This window comes from Carcharhinus amblyrhynchos, chromosome 9, assembly GCF_965287045.1.
Source record: "Carcharhinus amblyrhynchos chromosome 9, sCarAmb.v2.hapA, whole genome shotgun sequence".
NCBI lineage: Eukaryota > Metazoa > Chordata > Chondrichthyes > Carcharhiniformes > Carcharhinidae > Carcharhinus > Carcharhinus amblyrhynchos.
Window position 1 is genome coordinate 75286123 of NC_137332.1, and position 12421 is coordinate 75298543.

Below are 12421 nucleotides of genomic sequence, written 5' to 3' on the forward strand. Positions count from 1 at the left end.
ATATGCTGTGGGTTCATTTATTTGTACCAGATGCATGAGAACAAATATACGTGGATAGAAATCTTGAAAACATCAGCAGCAAAGTTTTGTGTGTTATGCTCTGCTCAAAACAAAGTTGAAACTAAGACTAGATCATGTAACATATTTGCCTTCCAGTGATGTCATGCTGCTATCCCTTAAAGGCATAATACGACATCCTCCTTTCTTTTTGAAGATACATTCTAGCATTTCAAAAAATTGTAACTATTTATGCTCATGTTTAGTTACCTTTACAGAAATGTATGAAACTGATACATTTATGAGTCTCTAAAGCATAGATGGAATCTGCTGGAATGCCCTGATCTTGTAATGGTAACCCTGTTTGGAGGTGTCTGTAGTTGCCTGTAGTAATTTGTAGGATTGTCATTCTTGGAGGTTGGTCCCAGTAGCATTTAAGATTTGTCCTGAATGTGATAAAGTGGTTAAGGAGCTGGAATTGATCTGATTTATCCACAGTTACGCTGCATCATTGTACCTTTATGTCTAATGACTTTATAGGACCCTGGTTCTTGACTAGTTGCCAAGTACCTTCTGTGAGATCCCTTTATTTTGCTCATTGGGTGTGGGCATCGCTGGCTGGGCCAGCATTTATTAATCATCCCTGAGGACAATTAAGAGTCAACCTGTGGACCTGGAGTCACATATAGGCCACACCACGTAAGGATGGCAATTTTCCTTCCCTAAAGGACAATACTGACCAAAAATGTTCATTCAGGGATGCTGGAGGTGACCTGGTTTCCAAACTCTAAACTTGGAAATTATGTACCCACATTTATATCATGCATGTTGGTCATCTTCTTCTGCAATTTTAAAAGTTGCTTTTTCGTTTTTGAGAGAATAGAATGGATAAAAATAGGTAAATTGATAAGCACTGGTTTGCCAAGCTCTGCCAGCGATGGAATAATTGCAAATAAATGTATCACTCTGAGATAAAACATTGCAAGGCGTTGATCTTACTACATTTGAGAATTAGATATTTCCCAGTGTGAATCATCTGTTTAGTATCTGCTTCAATAGCACATATACTAAAAGAGAAAATTAGCATGGTCCCTGCACAGGGATGACATGCAAATTCATGATGTGTTCCGTATTTTTAGAACTTTCAAACAAGCACCAAGATATATCTTGGCTGGTGGTGAAAAGGGAATTCCTGTCAGATCCTTTGTGCACACCTGGAGTTTCTGAGCCACTGTACACTGTCCTCAAAGTGGCTGAGGGGAGGTGGGGTGTTCGGGGAAATTGCAGGAGAAAGGGACAGTTGCACACCTCTTTGTGCAATGTGCCTTTGCAGAGAAGGCCTGGAGAGAGGTGCAGTGGTATTTTGCAAGGCTCATCCTGAGCAGCCCTCTGATGCAGAACCCTGTGCTCCGCGGGAGATTCCCTGGGATGGACACCTACACAGGTATTAACTGCTGCTGAAGGATCATCAACTTGGGGAAAGACACCCTTTGTTCTGCCCGAAACTTGTTGATCTATCGGTGCAAAGAATTGTCCTTAATTGCGTGTCACAGACAAGCACATCCCAAGATTCAGGATTACGTGCTGAGGTACAGTCAAGCTTGGGGTAGCTGTTGCCAAGGTGTAATGTGGAAAGTACACTGAGTGGCTGGTGACTGTGTAAAACCACTCAGACTGTGTGCTCCATTCCTAACCATATGGAACTGTACTGAAGCGCCAAAGTTTGAAAAGAATCGTATTGTCCGTGATGACAATATTGAAATGTTTATAACGTCTTCATTATTGAACTAATGCACCTCAGAGTGTGTCTTCATCTCTGTAGAAAATGCAAATATCATTGCACTTCACAGCTATAACAATTTGAAATGTTTTGTAATGTGCTTTTAGATTTAATATGAATAAAGTATACTTTTGCAAAAAAAAATCTTCTGTTTAATTGGGCCGTTAGATCTGGGACAATGAGGAGAAGAGGTAATGTGATAGCTATTCCACTTTTCACACATATTCTGATATGGCTTACCAGTAGATTGGGGAACATCATTCATAATGATCTGTTCAGGCACACCAAATAAACATCAGCAGCAGGTTATGAACATAATGAATATAAAAGGCATTGAAGTGTCTGATCAGCCACGATTGTATTAAACGGAGAAACAGGCTCGATGGGTTGAATGGCCTACTCCTGTCCCTATGTTCCTATGCGGCTAAACTAAAAATAGCATTTAGAGTGCGTGACAGTTCTGCTTGACATGCTGTGTAGTTGTCAAATAATGCAGTACATGCTAAAGTCATTGACAATGACGATGAAGTCAATGCCATGTACACGACCTAAGCCTATTCACCATATCGCACATTTAATAATTTTGACGCCAGGCTTTCTGACTACCATTGAACACGTGTTGTCTTGTTATAATGATATCGATATCAATCACTCATAAAAGACTGTATAAACAAATTGTGAGCTCATTCATTTAGAATTGGCACATGAGAACTGATTTACATGAACAGGAAGTTTGAAAGCATCAGCAGCAGAGTAATATGTGTGTGCCCTGCTCAAAATCAAAAGTGAAGCTAAGTCTGGATCACATGTCACACTTCCCTTATAGTAATGTCATGCTGCTATCCCTTATTGGTATTTTATATGGCAATTGTTGCTCAATTATCGTGAGTAGTAAAGGAATTGTTCAGTGTTGAGGTGGTTGTATCATACCCAGTTTGAGCCTCATGACAGGGCATTAAAAAAAAGCAGATATTTTTCTCATTTTATTCAGCCTGCCAAACATTTTTGCCAGATAAAAATGTGACTTTGGATTTACTGGTACCCCAAAGCTTCATTCTCTTTGGTCCCAGGTCCATAGTATTTGGGAGACAGCATGAACTCAGTGGGCAACCATATTGAGACAGCATGCACTTTGCTTTGCTCTAACTCCTTCACCAGAATCTCTGAAGTATTGACATGCAAATAGCATGTAACAAACTTCACACCAGCACCAGTCCTTTTCCTGAAGGAAGAATCTCCACATCTTTAGATGCAAGCACCAGCCAAATAAGAGTTACTGGGCCAGCAAATTGTATGTCTCTTAGCAGATTGCGAATTTTGCCTGGCTATCATTGCCCATGTTCGGAGGAATGTTATAATTAGGAAGTAGGTCTAGCCTCAGTGTGCAAATTGGCTGTCATGTTTCCTACGCTCGAATCGTACAGAAGGAGGCCATCGAGCCTGCACTGACCATATCCCATCCAGGCTCTATCACCTAACGTCATGGATTTACACTGCTCTTCCCTCTGACACTAAGGGGCAATTTAGCATGGCCAACCCACCTAACCTGCGCAACTTTGGACTGTGGGAGAAAACCGAAGCAGCAGAGGAAACCCATGTAGAGATGGGGAGGATGTGCAAACTCCACACACACTGTCACCTGAGGGCGGAATTGAACCAAGGTCCCTGGCACTGTGAGGCACTAACCACTGTGCCATTGTGCTGCCCCAAGCTTATCTTCATGACTTTTTTTTTGTCTTTCAAGTTATTGAACAGGATGAGTTCAATTTTCCAGAAGTTTGACTACACTCTTATACTTCATTGGCTGTAGAGTGATTTGAGGCATCCTGATGAGCGAAAGTTGCTACATAAGTCCTTACTTTCTTTTAAAGTGTTTAAAACGGAAAGTTCCAAAGTAGCCACGTCCTTTACATCTCAGTCAGACTGTTGGCTCATGGAAATCCTCAGGGTGAATGTGTTTCTGCTTTTTGGCTTCTTTAACAGATGCCTCACTTGCAGTCTTTAATCTTTGTCTTTGATTGCTCTGCTCCAATCTCTAGGATATCTCTGGCAGTTCCAATTGAGGTCTGAATTACGCTCATCCCAAATGCTAGCAAAAGTGGAATACATGTTCTACAGGGAGCTCCCATCAATTCATGACATATTACGCAGATATAGAGTCAATGAGCAATTAATATGACAAAGTGAAAATAGTTTTCACAGTATGCTCTGATTCCCGTGAGGCCAGCAAACAGATGTGGGTCAGCCAGAGCATTGGAGGTAGATGTGTTCCAGCTGAAGATACCGTCCCTGCGAAGTTTCAATGTTGTGTTCAACTCAGCTCGGAGCAGCACCAAGATAGAATGACCAGGATAGCTTCACAGCTTATCTGAAAGAATCTACATCACCTACCATACCAGAAAACTAAGAACACTTACATTCCATCAATGAGTAAGACTCACATTCGTACAACAGTCACTTAGAAATATTTCAAATTGCATTGACGTACTTAAAGTGCAATAGTATGGCAACAAACCTGGGCACAACAAAGTACTGTCAGATGAATGTTCTGCTTTTTCATTGCTGTTCACATCTGAAATACTGTGGGCAGTTTTGGTCCTTTATCTAAGGAAAGAAATACTGGCATTGCAGGCAATCCAGAGCAAGTTCATTGGAAAGACCATAGGTATGGAGGGATTTTCTGATGAGGAGAGGTTGAGTAGCTTGGGCCTGTACTCATTGGAGTTTAGAAGAATGAGAAACATAAGATTCTCATGAACCTTGACAGGGTTAATGCTAAGAGGTTGTCTACCCTTGTGGGAGAGTCTAGGGCCAGACGACATAATCTCAGATTAAGAGGTCTCCCATTTATGATAGAGATGAAGAGGAACTTTTTGAATCTATGGAGAGCGGTAGAGACTGTGTCATTAAGTATATTCAACATTGAAATGGACAGATTTTTAAGCAGTAAGTGAATCAAGGATAAAGCAGGAAAGTGGTGTTGAGTTTTATATCAGATCTATCATGGTCTCATTGAATGGCAGAGCAGACTAAATGGAAGAAATGGCCTACTTCTGCTCTTACCTCTTAGAGACTTATGGATTTATGTTGATTTGAGTGCGATTGACCTATTACAGTGTGCCCCAATGACAACCATTCTGACATCCATCACTATGAAATGTTTCAAAAGGTTAGTCATGGCACAAATCAATTCCAGCCTCCCAGATTGCCTGGATCCACTACAGTTCGCTTACTGCTGCAAAGGTCTACAGCAGACATCTTCCCCATGATCCTGCACTCAACCCTGGAGCACCTGGACAACAAGGACACTTATGTCAGACTCAGCCTTCAAAATAAGATCAGAGGTGTGGACTTTTGCAGATGAATGCACAATTTTCAGCACCATTCACGACTCCTCAGAGACTGAAACAGTCCATGTCCAAGTGCAGCAAGACCTGGACAATATCCAGGCTTGGGCTTAGAAGTCATAAGTAACATTCACATCACACAAGTGCCAGGCAATGTCCATCTCCCCTTAACATTAAATGGTATTAGCATCCCCAGTGTCAACATCCTGACGGTTACAATCGATCAGCAACTGAACTGCATCAGCCACATAAATACTATGGCCACATTGACAGGTCAGAGGCTAGAAATCCTGCAGTGAGGATTTCCTGACTCCCAAAGCCTGTCCACCACTTGCAAGGCACAAGTCAGGAGTGTGATGGCACACTCTCCACTTAACTTCAACAGATGGCAGATGGACTTCAACCCAGATAAATGTGTGGTGGTACATTTTGGCAGGTCAAATGGGATGCAGGAGTATAATATCAAAGCTAAGACACTTAGCAGTGTGTAAGATCAGGAGGATCTTGGGGTCCAGGTCCGTAGGACTCTCAAATCGGCTTTGCAGGTAGGGGATGTGGTTAAGAAGGCATACGATGTACTAGCCTTCATCAATCGAGGAATTGAGTTTCGGAGTTGGGAGATAATGCTGCAGCTTTATAAGAGCCTGGTCAGATCCCACTTGGAGTACTGTGCTCAGTTCTGGTTCCTTCATTACAGGAGGGATGTGAAGCTATTGAGAGAGTGCAGAGGAGATTTACAAGGATGTTGCCTGGATTGGGTGGCATGCCTTATGAGGATAGGTTGAGGGAGCTTGGTCTTTTCTCCTTGGAGAGACGAAGGATGAGAGGTGACCTGATGGAGGTGTATAAGATGTTGAGAGGTATAGATCGGGTGGATTCTCAGAGGCTTTTTCCCAGGGCTGAAACGACTGCCACAAGCGGACACAGGTTTAAGGTGCTGGGAAGCAGGTACAGAGGAGATGTCAGGGGTAAGCTTTTCACTCTGAAGGTGGTGGGTGAGTGGAATCAGCTGCCGTCGGTGGTGGTGGAGGCAGATTCGATAGGGTCTTTTAAGAGACGTCTGGATGAGTACATGAGACTAAATAGGATTGAGGGTTATAGGTAAGCCTAGTAGGTAGATATATGATTGGCATAACTTGTGGGCTGTGAGGCCTGTTTGTGCTGTAGTTTTTCTATGTTCTATGTTCTAGCTGGATGAGCGCAGCTCCAACAACACACAGGAAGCTTGATACTATCCAGGACAAAGCAACGTGTTTGATTGGCACCTCATTCACAAATATTCACTCCCTTAATGACTGACACATAGTGCAACAATTTACAATTTATCCATCAGCGTAAACATTCGTTCCCTCCACCACTGATGCACAGTGGTGGTAGTATGTACGATCTACGTGATGTATTACAGCAACTCATCATGGTTCCTTTGATAATCCCTTCCAAATCCATGACCTCAATGCCAAGAAGGACAAGGGCAACAGCTATATGGCAACACCACAGCCTACAAGTTTACCTCCAAGTAACAGAAGTATGACACAACATCTGGACTTGGATCTGTATCATAATTTCTTCACTACCACTGGGTAAAAACCGTGGAACTTATTCAAAGCATTGTGGGTGCACCTACACAAGATCAATTGCAGGGGTTCAGAAGAAGAAGCTTATTATTACCTTTTGCATGGGCAATTAGTGATGTGCAATAAATAGTCAGTGATATCCACATCTGATGAATGAATAAAAAAAACTTAAAGGCACAGTCACCAACAGTGGGGTGAAGTTGGGATATGCAAGAGACTGAATTAGAGGAGTCAGAGATCTTGGGATTTAGAGAAAATGAGGCCAGTTTTAAGATGAAGGCATTGCCAACGTGGATTGACAAGTACTTCCGAACTGTTGGTCACTGCTGTCCCCATGTCAGTACAGACCTCAATCTCAGGTAGAAGATTCTACTTTTGATCCAACTCTTCCCAAATTAGGATCCAGAATATTTTTTCAAACAAAGAGATCAGCTTGAGAAGTTAGAATGACTCCTTACCCTTCTTTTGTCATTCTTGTTCCAATCATTGCATTTGACCGTCATGCAAAGATGGAAATATATTGTACATGTCAGTAAAAGCCAAGGTCTTCATGTAAAATGTGATATATGCGGAGTATTGTTGTGCAATTGTGATGATGATTTGATTTGTGGGCCTTGCTGTAGTGTGCTGTGGGGTGGTGGGGTGATTCATAGCACAGCACATCGCACCACAGAATGGAAGGGAGATGGGATCATAATCCTAGTCCATGGTGCAATGAGTTCTTGAGCTGATGTGTAACACCAGGAGATGTGCTGAATGAAGATTAGCCATTTAACAAAGATGAAAGCTAGAATTTTACCCTCCTGCCCACCAAGGGAATTGGAGCAGGCGAGGTCACGGAAAGTTCCGTTGACCTCGGGCGAGATTTCATGGTTTTGAAATGAGCAAGGCCATAAAATGCCGCTCAGAGAAGCAAACCTGAAGCATAGCAATCCTCAGCCATTCATGTATCCTCTCCCCCACCCTCTGATCAAGCAGATTTGGTAGAACACTGGAGAAAGCTCTGGAGATTTGTTGGATACAGAGGAGCAATTGATGAACAACAAAAAACGTAAAAATGTTTGAGAAAGAAATTCTGACAAGCACGATTTCTATAGATGGTGCACACCAACAAGGGAGGTATTAGATTGTTTGAGGGAGGAATTTTGTCCAGACACTGGGAAAATGACCTCCTTTTCATGTAATAATTTGACTTGAAGACAGGGCTTCTGCTTCATTTAACAGATACTCTTCCAGTGACGTGTCAGTTTGGATTATGCACTCACGTCCTAGCATGGGACTTGAACCACAACCTCTGGATTTAGATTACTGTTACTGAGTCAAAGTACTGTAATAGGGACATTATGCTTAACTTTGAAGCAATCAGGTCGAAACACTGAGCACAAAATTGTGATATGCATTCTGTCATATCTTTCAAATTCCATTGGAAAGGCAAGATCTCAAATAAGATACTTTGTATTCCACACTCTAATTAAAATGCTGCACCTTTCTGCTACCTTTAACAATTTTGTGCACTTATATTGGCAATGAATGAATCGTGCAACCACCCACACAATGGGCTGAGATTCATATCAGAAGTGGTTCTAAACTTCTTATCTTTGAGCTGAAACCAGAGTCTAAAACTCAGTGAAAAAACAAATGTATTGTATCAGCTCAGAATCTGATCCCATGTTCAGTCAGTGTTTGCTGACATCCAGCCTAATCCCAATTTTCAGCTCTTGCTCCCTACTCTTACAGGTTCCAATACTTTAAGTGCATACCAAACGTTTGGATTCCTGTTTCTGAGTTGCGAACTCCCACTATCTTCTAGGTGAGAAGATTTCTGCTAAACTTCCTTCTAATCCTTCGACCATTATTTTAAATCCCTGCACCTCATTATTGACATTTCTGGATTGGCCCTTCACATTTTAATATACCTCAATAAAGTTGCCCTTGGGCTCCCCTATTCCAAAAAAAAACACTCACCTATCCAGTCTTTCCTCATAGCTGACATTGTCTATTCCTAGCAACATCCCCGTAAATCTCCTCTGGAGCAATGTTAGTGTGATCACATTGTTCTTGTAATGAGCTGAACAAAAATTACATTCAGTACTCTCACTGTTGCCTACTGATATTGCATAACTTGCTTGTTTTTGAATTCTATGCCTTGACTGATAAGGGAAGGTAATCCATAATCCACTTTGAGCACCTTATCTACCCATATTGAGTTGTGTGGTACTACTGCTGTGCTAACAGAGACAGATTCGAACAGATCCATTAACACAAGACTGGCGATTCAAGAAGCTCTCTGGGTCACCAGCAGCAGCAGAATTGCACTCAACCAATTTGTGCCTTCATCTCCCACTCTGCTATTACCAACAAGTCAGGGGATCAAGCTTGGTTCAATGAAGGGTGCAAGTGGGCATGCCAGGAACAACATCTGAAGATGAGATGTCAACCCGGTGAAGCTACAATAACAGGACTACTTGTGTGCTAACCAGCATAAACAGCAAGTAATAGAGAGAGCGAAGCAATTCCAGAACCAATGGATCAAATCCAATCTCTGCAATCTTGCTTGATCTAGTCATGAATTGTCGTGGACCGTGAAACAATTTACTGGAGAAAATGGTCCACAAGTAACTCCATCCTCCATGATCGAGAAACCCAGCACATCAATATAAAAATAAGGTTGAAGCATTTGCAACAATCTTCACCCAGAACTGCTGAGTAGATGATTCATTTTGGCCTCCTCCGGAGGTCCCCACCATCACAGACGTCAGCCTTCAAACAATTTGATTCCCTCCACTTGATATCAAGGAACATCTGAAGGCACTGGGTACTGCAAAGACTATTAGCCCTGACAATATTCCAGCAGTAGTACTGAAGACTTGTGCTCCATAATTATTGTGCCCCTAGTCAAGCTTTTCCACTACAACTGCAACACTGGCATCAACAGGCAATGTGAAAAATGTCCCATTCATAAGAATCAAGACAAATCCAACCTGGCCAATTTCCGCCCCATCAGCCAACTTTCAAATCTGCAGTAAAGTAATGTAAGGGGTCATTAAAGTGCTATCAAGCAACTTACTCAGCAACAGCCTGCTCAGTGATGCCCAGTTTGCGTTTTGACAGGGGGACTCAGCTCCTGATCTCATTATAACCTTGTTCAAACATGGACCAAAAAGCTGAATGCCCGAAAGGAGATGGGGGGAAAGTGAGATCAGGTGACTGAGTTGGATGATCAAGCATGATTGTAGTGAAAGGCAGAGAAGGCTTGAAGGGCCAAATGGACCATTCCTGCTCCTTTTTTCTATGTTTCACTCACTGATGAGCCTGATTCTCCCGTCACAACGTGTGCGTTTTTTTGGTGCGTTGGGTTGGGAGGTGCAAGTGTTGGCCATTTCGCAGGATTCCCACGTGTGTTCCCGACGCATGTGTTTTTCCCACAGCCAAAGAGCAGGTACAGTCGAGACCACGCTGGAAACCAGCAGAAGACAAGGTAAGTGATTTAAATCTATTTTAAGTGTGATTATCAGGTCCAGCACTGAATTCTCTAGGCCTGGTAGCATCTCCCCCCCTGCCAGGAATATTTCACTCCAGTGGGGTTTAGAATAGCTCCCCACTTGCGGGGAAGTAGGGGGGGACATTGCTGGAGTGAAGAGAGGATAATCGTGACCTCTCAGGGGATTGGGTAGTGGGATGGTGTTACCCCCTGGTCATGGGCACTGGGGCAGTGCCAGCCTGTGCCCCGGCATTGTCCAATAGGCAAAATGTCTATGCCCGGGGGTACCATGGCATTGATCACCAGACTTCGGGCAGTGTCAAGGGGGTGGGGCATGGTGGTGAGGCCAAGGGGCAGGGCCTATTGTGGACTGGGCCTAGGGAGTGATCAGTGGGGTTGCGGGTTCTCACTGTCACTCTGCAGATAAGATCAATCGGGGCTGGAGGGAGGCCAATGAGCAGGGCGGGCTGGGGGGTGGGAGTGATCTGCCGTGAGGCCTCTGCCCCCACTGGGGACGGGGGGGGGAGTGCGGTTCTACCTCCTGGTGGGGCAGTGGGTCATCAGGGGAGGTCTCTGCCGTGGGGAGGAGTCGGGGGATCGTCACTGCTTCGGGGGCAGCGAGGGGTGATTGCAGTGCTCTGGAACGGGACGAGGTGTGTAGGGGGAGGGGTGGCGTTGGGAGGCCGGGGCTGGCCTGGGGATGTTGGTGCAGGCCATGATCAGACCATGGGGGTTTCGCGAGGGGCAGCACTGCAGGGTTCCTGGGCTGGCCAGCAAACTGCAGCCTGACAGATTGGGGCCACCAAACATGTGCAGAGTTTCAGTGTGAATAGGCCCCAACCCCCTGGGTTTTAATGAGATTCCCGATTGTGACCTCTGCATTGCAAATAGTATGGAAATTTGAGTCTAAAATCCTACTGAAAAAACAATCATGAATTACACCATTTTTTCCACAACTCAGCACTTTGAATTTTTTGGGAGAATTGGGCCCACTATGTTTATTGGATCCAATATTTCACATTTCTCCTCTTGCTTATAAGAATGGAATCACCCCCTCTTTTTGAAGATAGGTGTAAAATATTCATGGAAAACCATGCCCTCATCTTCCACCTCTAGTAGGTCTTAGCCTTTCCCACTGCCCTTTTGTTCCTCGTGTATGTATAAAACATCTTTGGCTTTCCTTGATCTTACTTGTCAATTTCTTTTCTTCATTTATTCATAAAAGTAAGCCAAATATTGCAGGTGCTGGAAACTGAAACAAGAACAGAGGACACTGGAATGGTCAACAAATCTAGTAGCATCTCTAAGGAGAGAAAGCAGAGTTCAATTCTTGAGTCCTTTTGGCCCTTCCTCAGAACTGAAGGGTATGGGGGTTTGCGGGGAATGTGCTAGAGATTAAAATGGATGGCCCGGTGTGGGGAAGGGGGTTTTCATTGAGGCGGTGAATGTGTGGGATATTTTAAGATGTGGAGATGCCGGCGTTGGACTGAGGTAAAAACAGAGCACGTGTCTTATAACACCAGCTTGAAGTCCAGCAGGCTTACTTGTAGCAAACGCTACAAGCTTTCGGAACAAGCTGTCCCTTCGTCAGGTGGGTGGGGGTTCTGATCACAAACAGGGCACAAAGCCACAAACTCAATTTACATGAATAATGATTGGAATGTGAGTCTTTACAGCTAATCAAGCCTTAAAAGGTACAGACAATGTGAGTGGAGAGAGCATTAAGCACAGGTTAAAAGGATGTGTATTGTTTCCAGACAGGAAAAGTTAGTGAGATTTTGCAAGTCCAGGCAGGTTGTGGGGGTTTCAGATTGGTTGAGACTGTTCTCGTGTGTGCGGAACTTGGCTATCAGTCTCTGCTCAGTGACTCTGTGTTGTCATGTGTCATGAAGGCCGCCTTGGAGAATGTTTACCCGAAGGTCAGAGGCCGAATGCCCGTGACCGCTGAAGTCCCCAACAGGAAGAGAACAGTCTTGCCTGGTGATTGTCGAGCGATGTTCATTCATCCAATGTTGTAGCGTCTACATGGTCTCCCCAATGTACCATGCCTCGGGACATCCTTTCCTGCAGCGTATCAGGTAGACAACATTGGCCAAGTTGCAAGAGTATGTACCGTGTACCTCATGGATGGTATTCTCATGTGAAATGATGGCATCTATGTCGATGATCTGGCATATTTTGCAGAGGTTGCTGTGACAGGGTTGTGTGGTGTCACGGTCACTGTTCTCCCGAGGGCTGGGTG

At 43.9% G+C, this 12421-nt stretch overlaps 1 non-coding gene across 1 annotated transcript; it reads left to right on the forward strand.

Moving 5' to 3' along the window:
* Positions 1-1027: 1027 nt before the first annotated feature.
* LOC145348747 (U6 spliceosomal RNA) lies at positions 1028-1134 on the forward strand. The gene has a single exon (XR_013887989.1). It is a non-coding gene; the product is annotated as a U6 spliceosomal RNA (small nuclear RNA).
* Positions 1135-12421: the final 11287 nt, after the last annotated feature.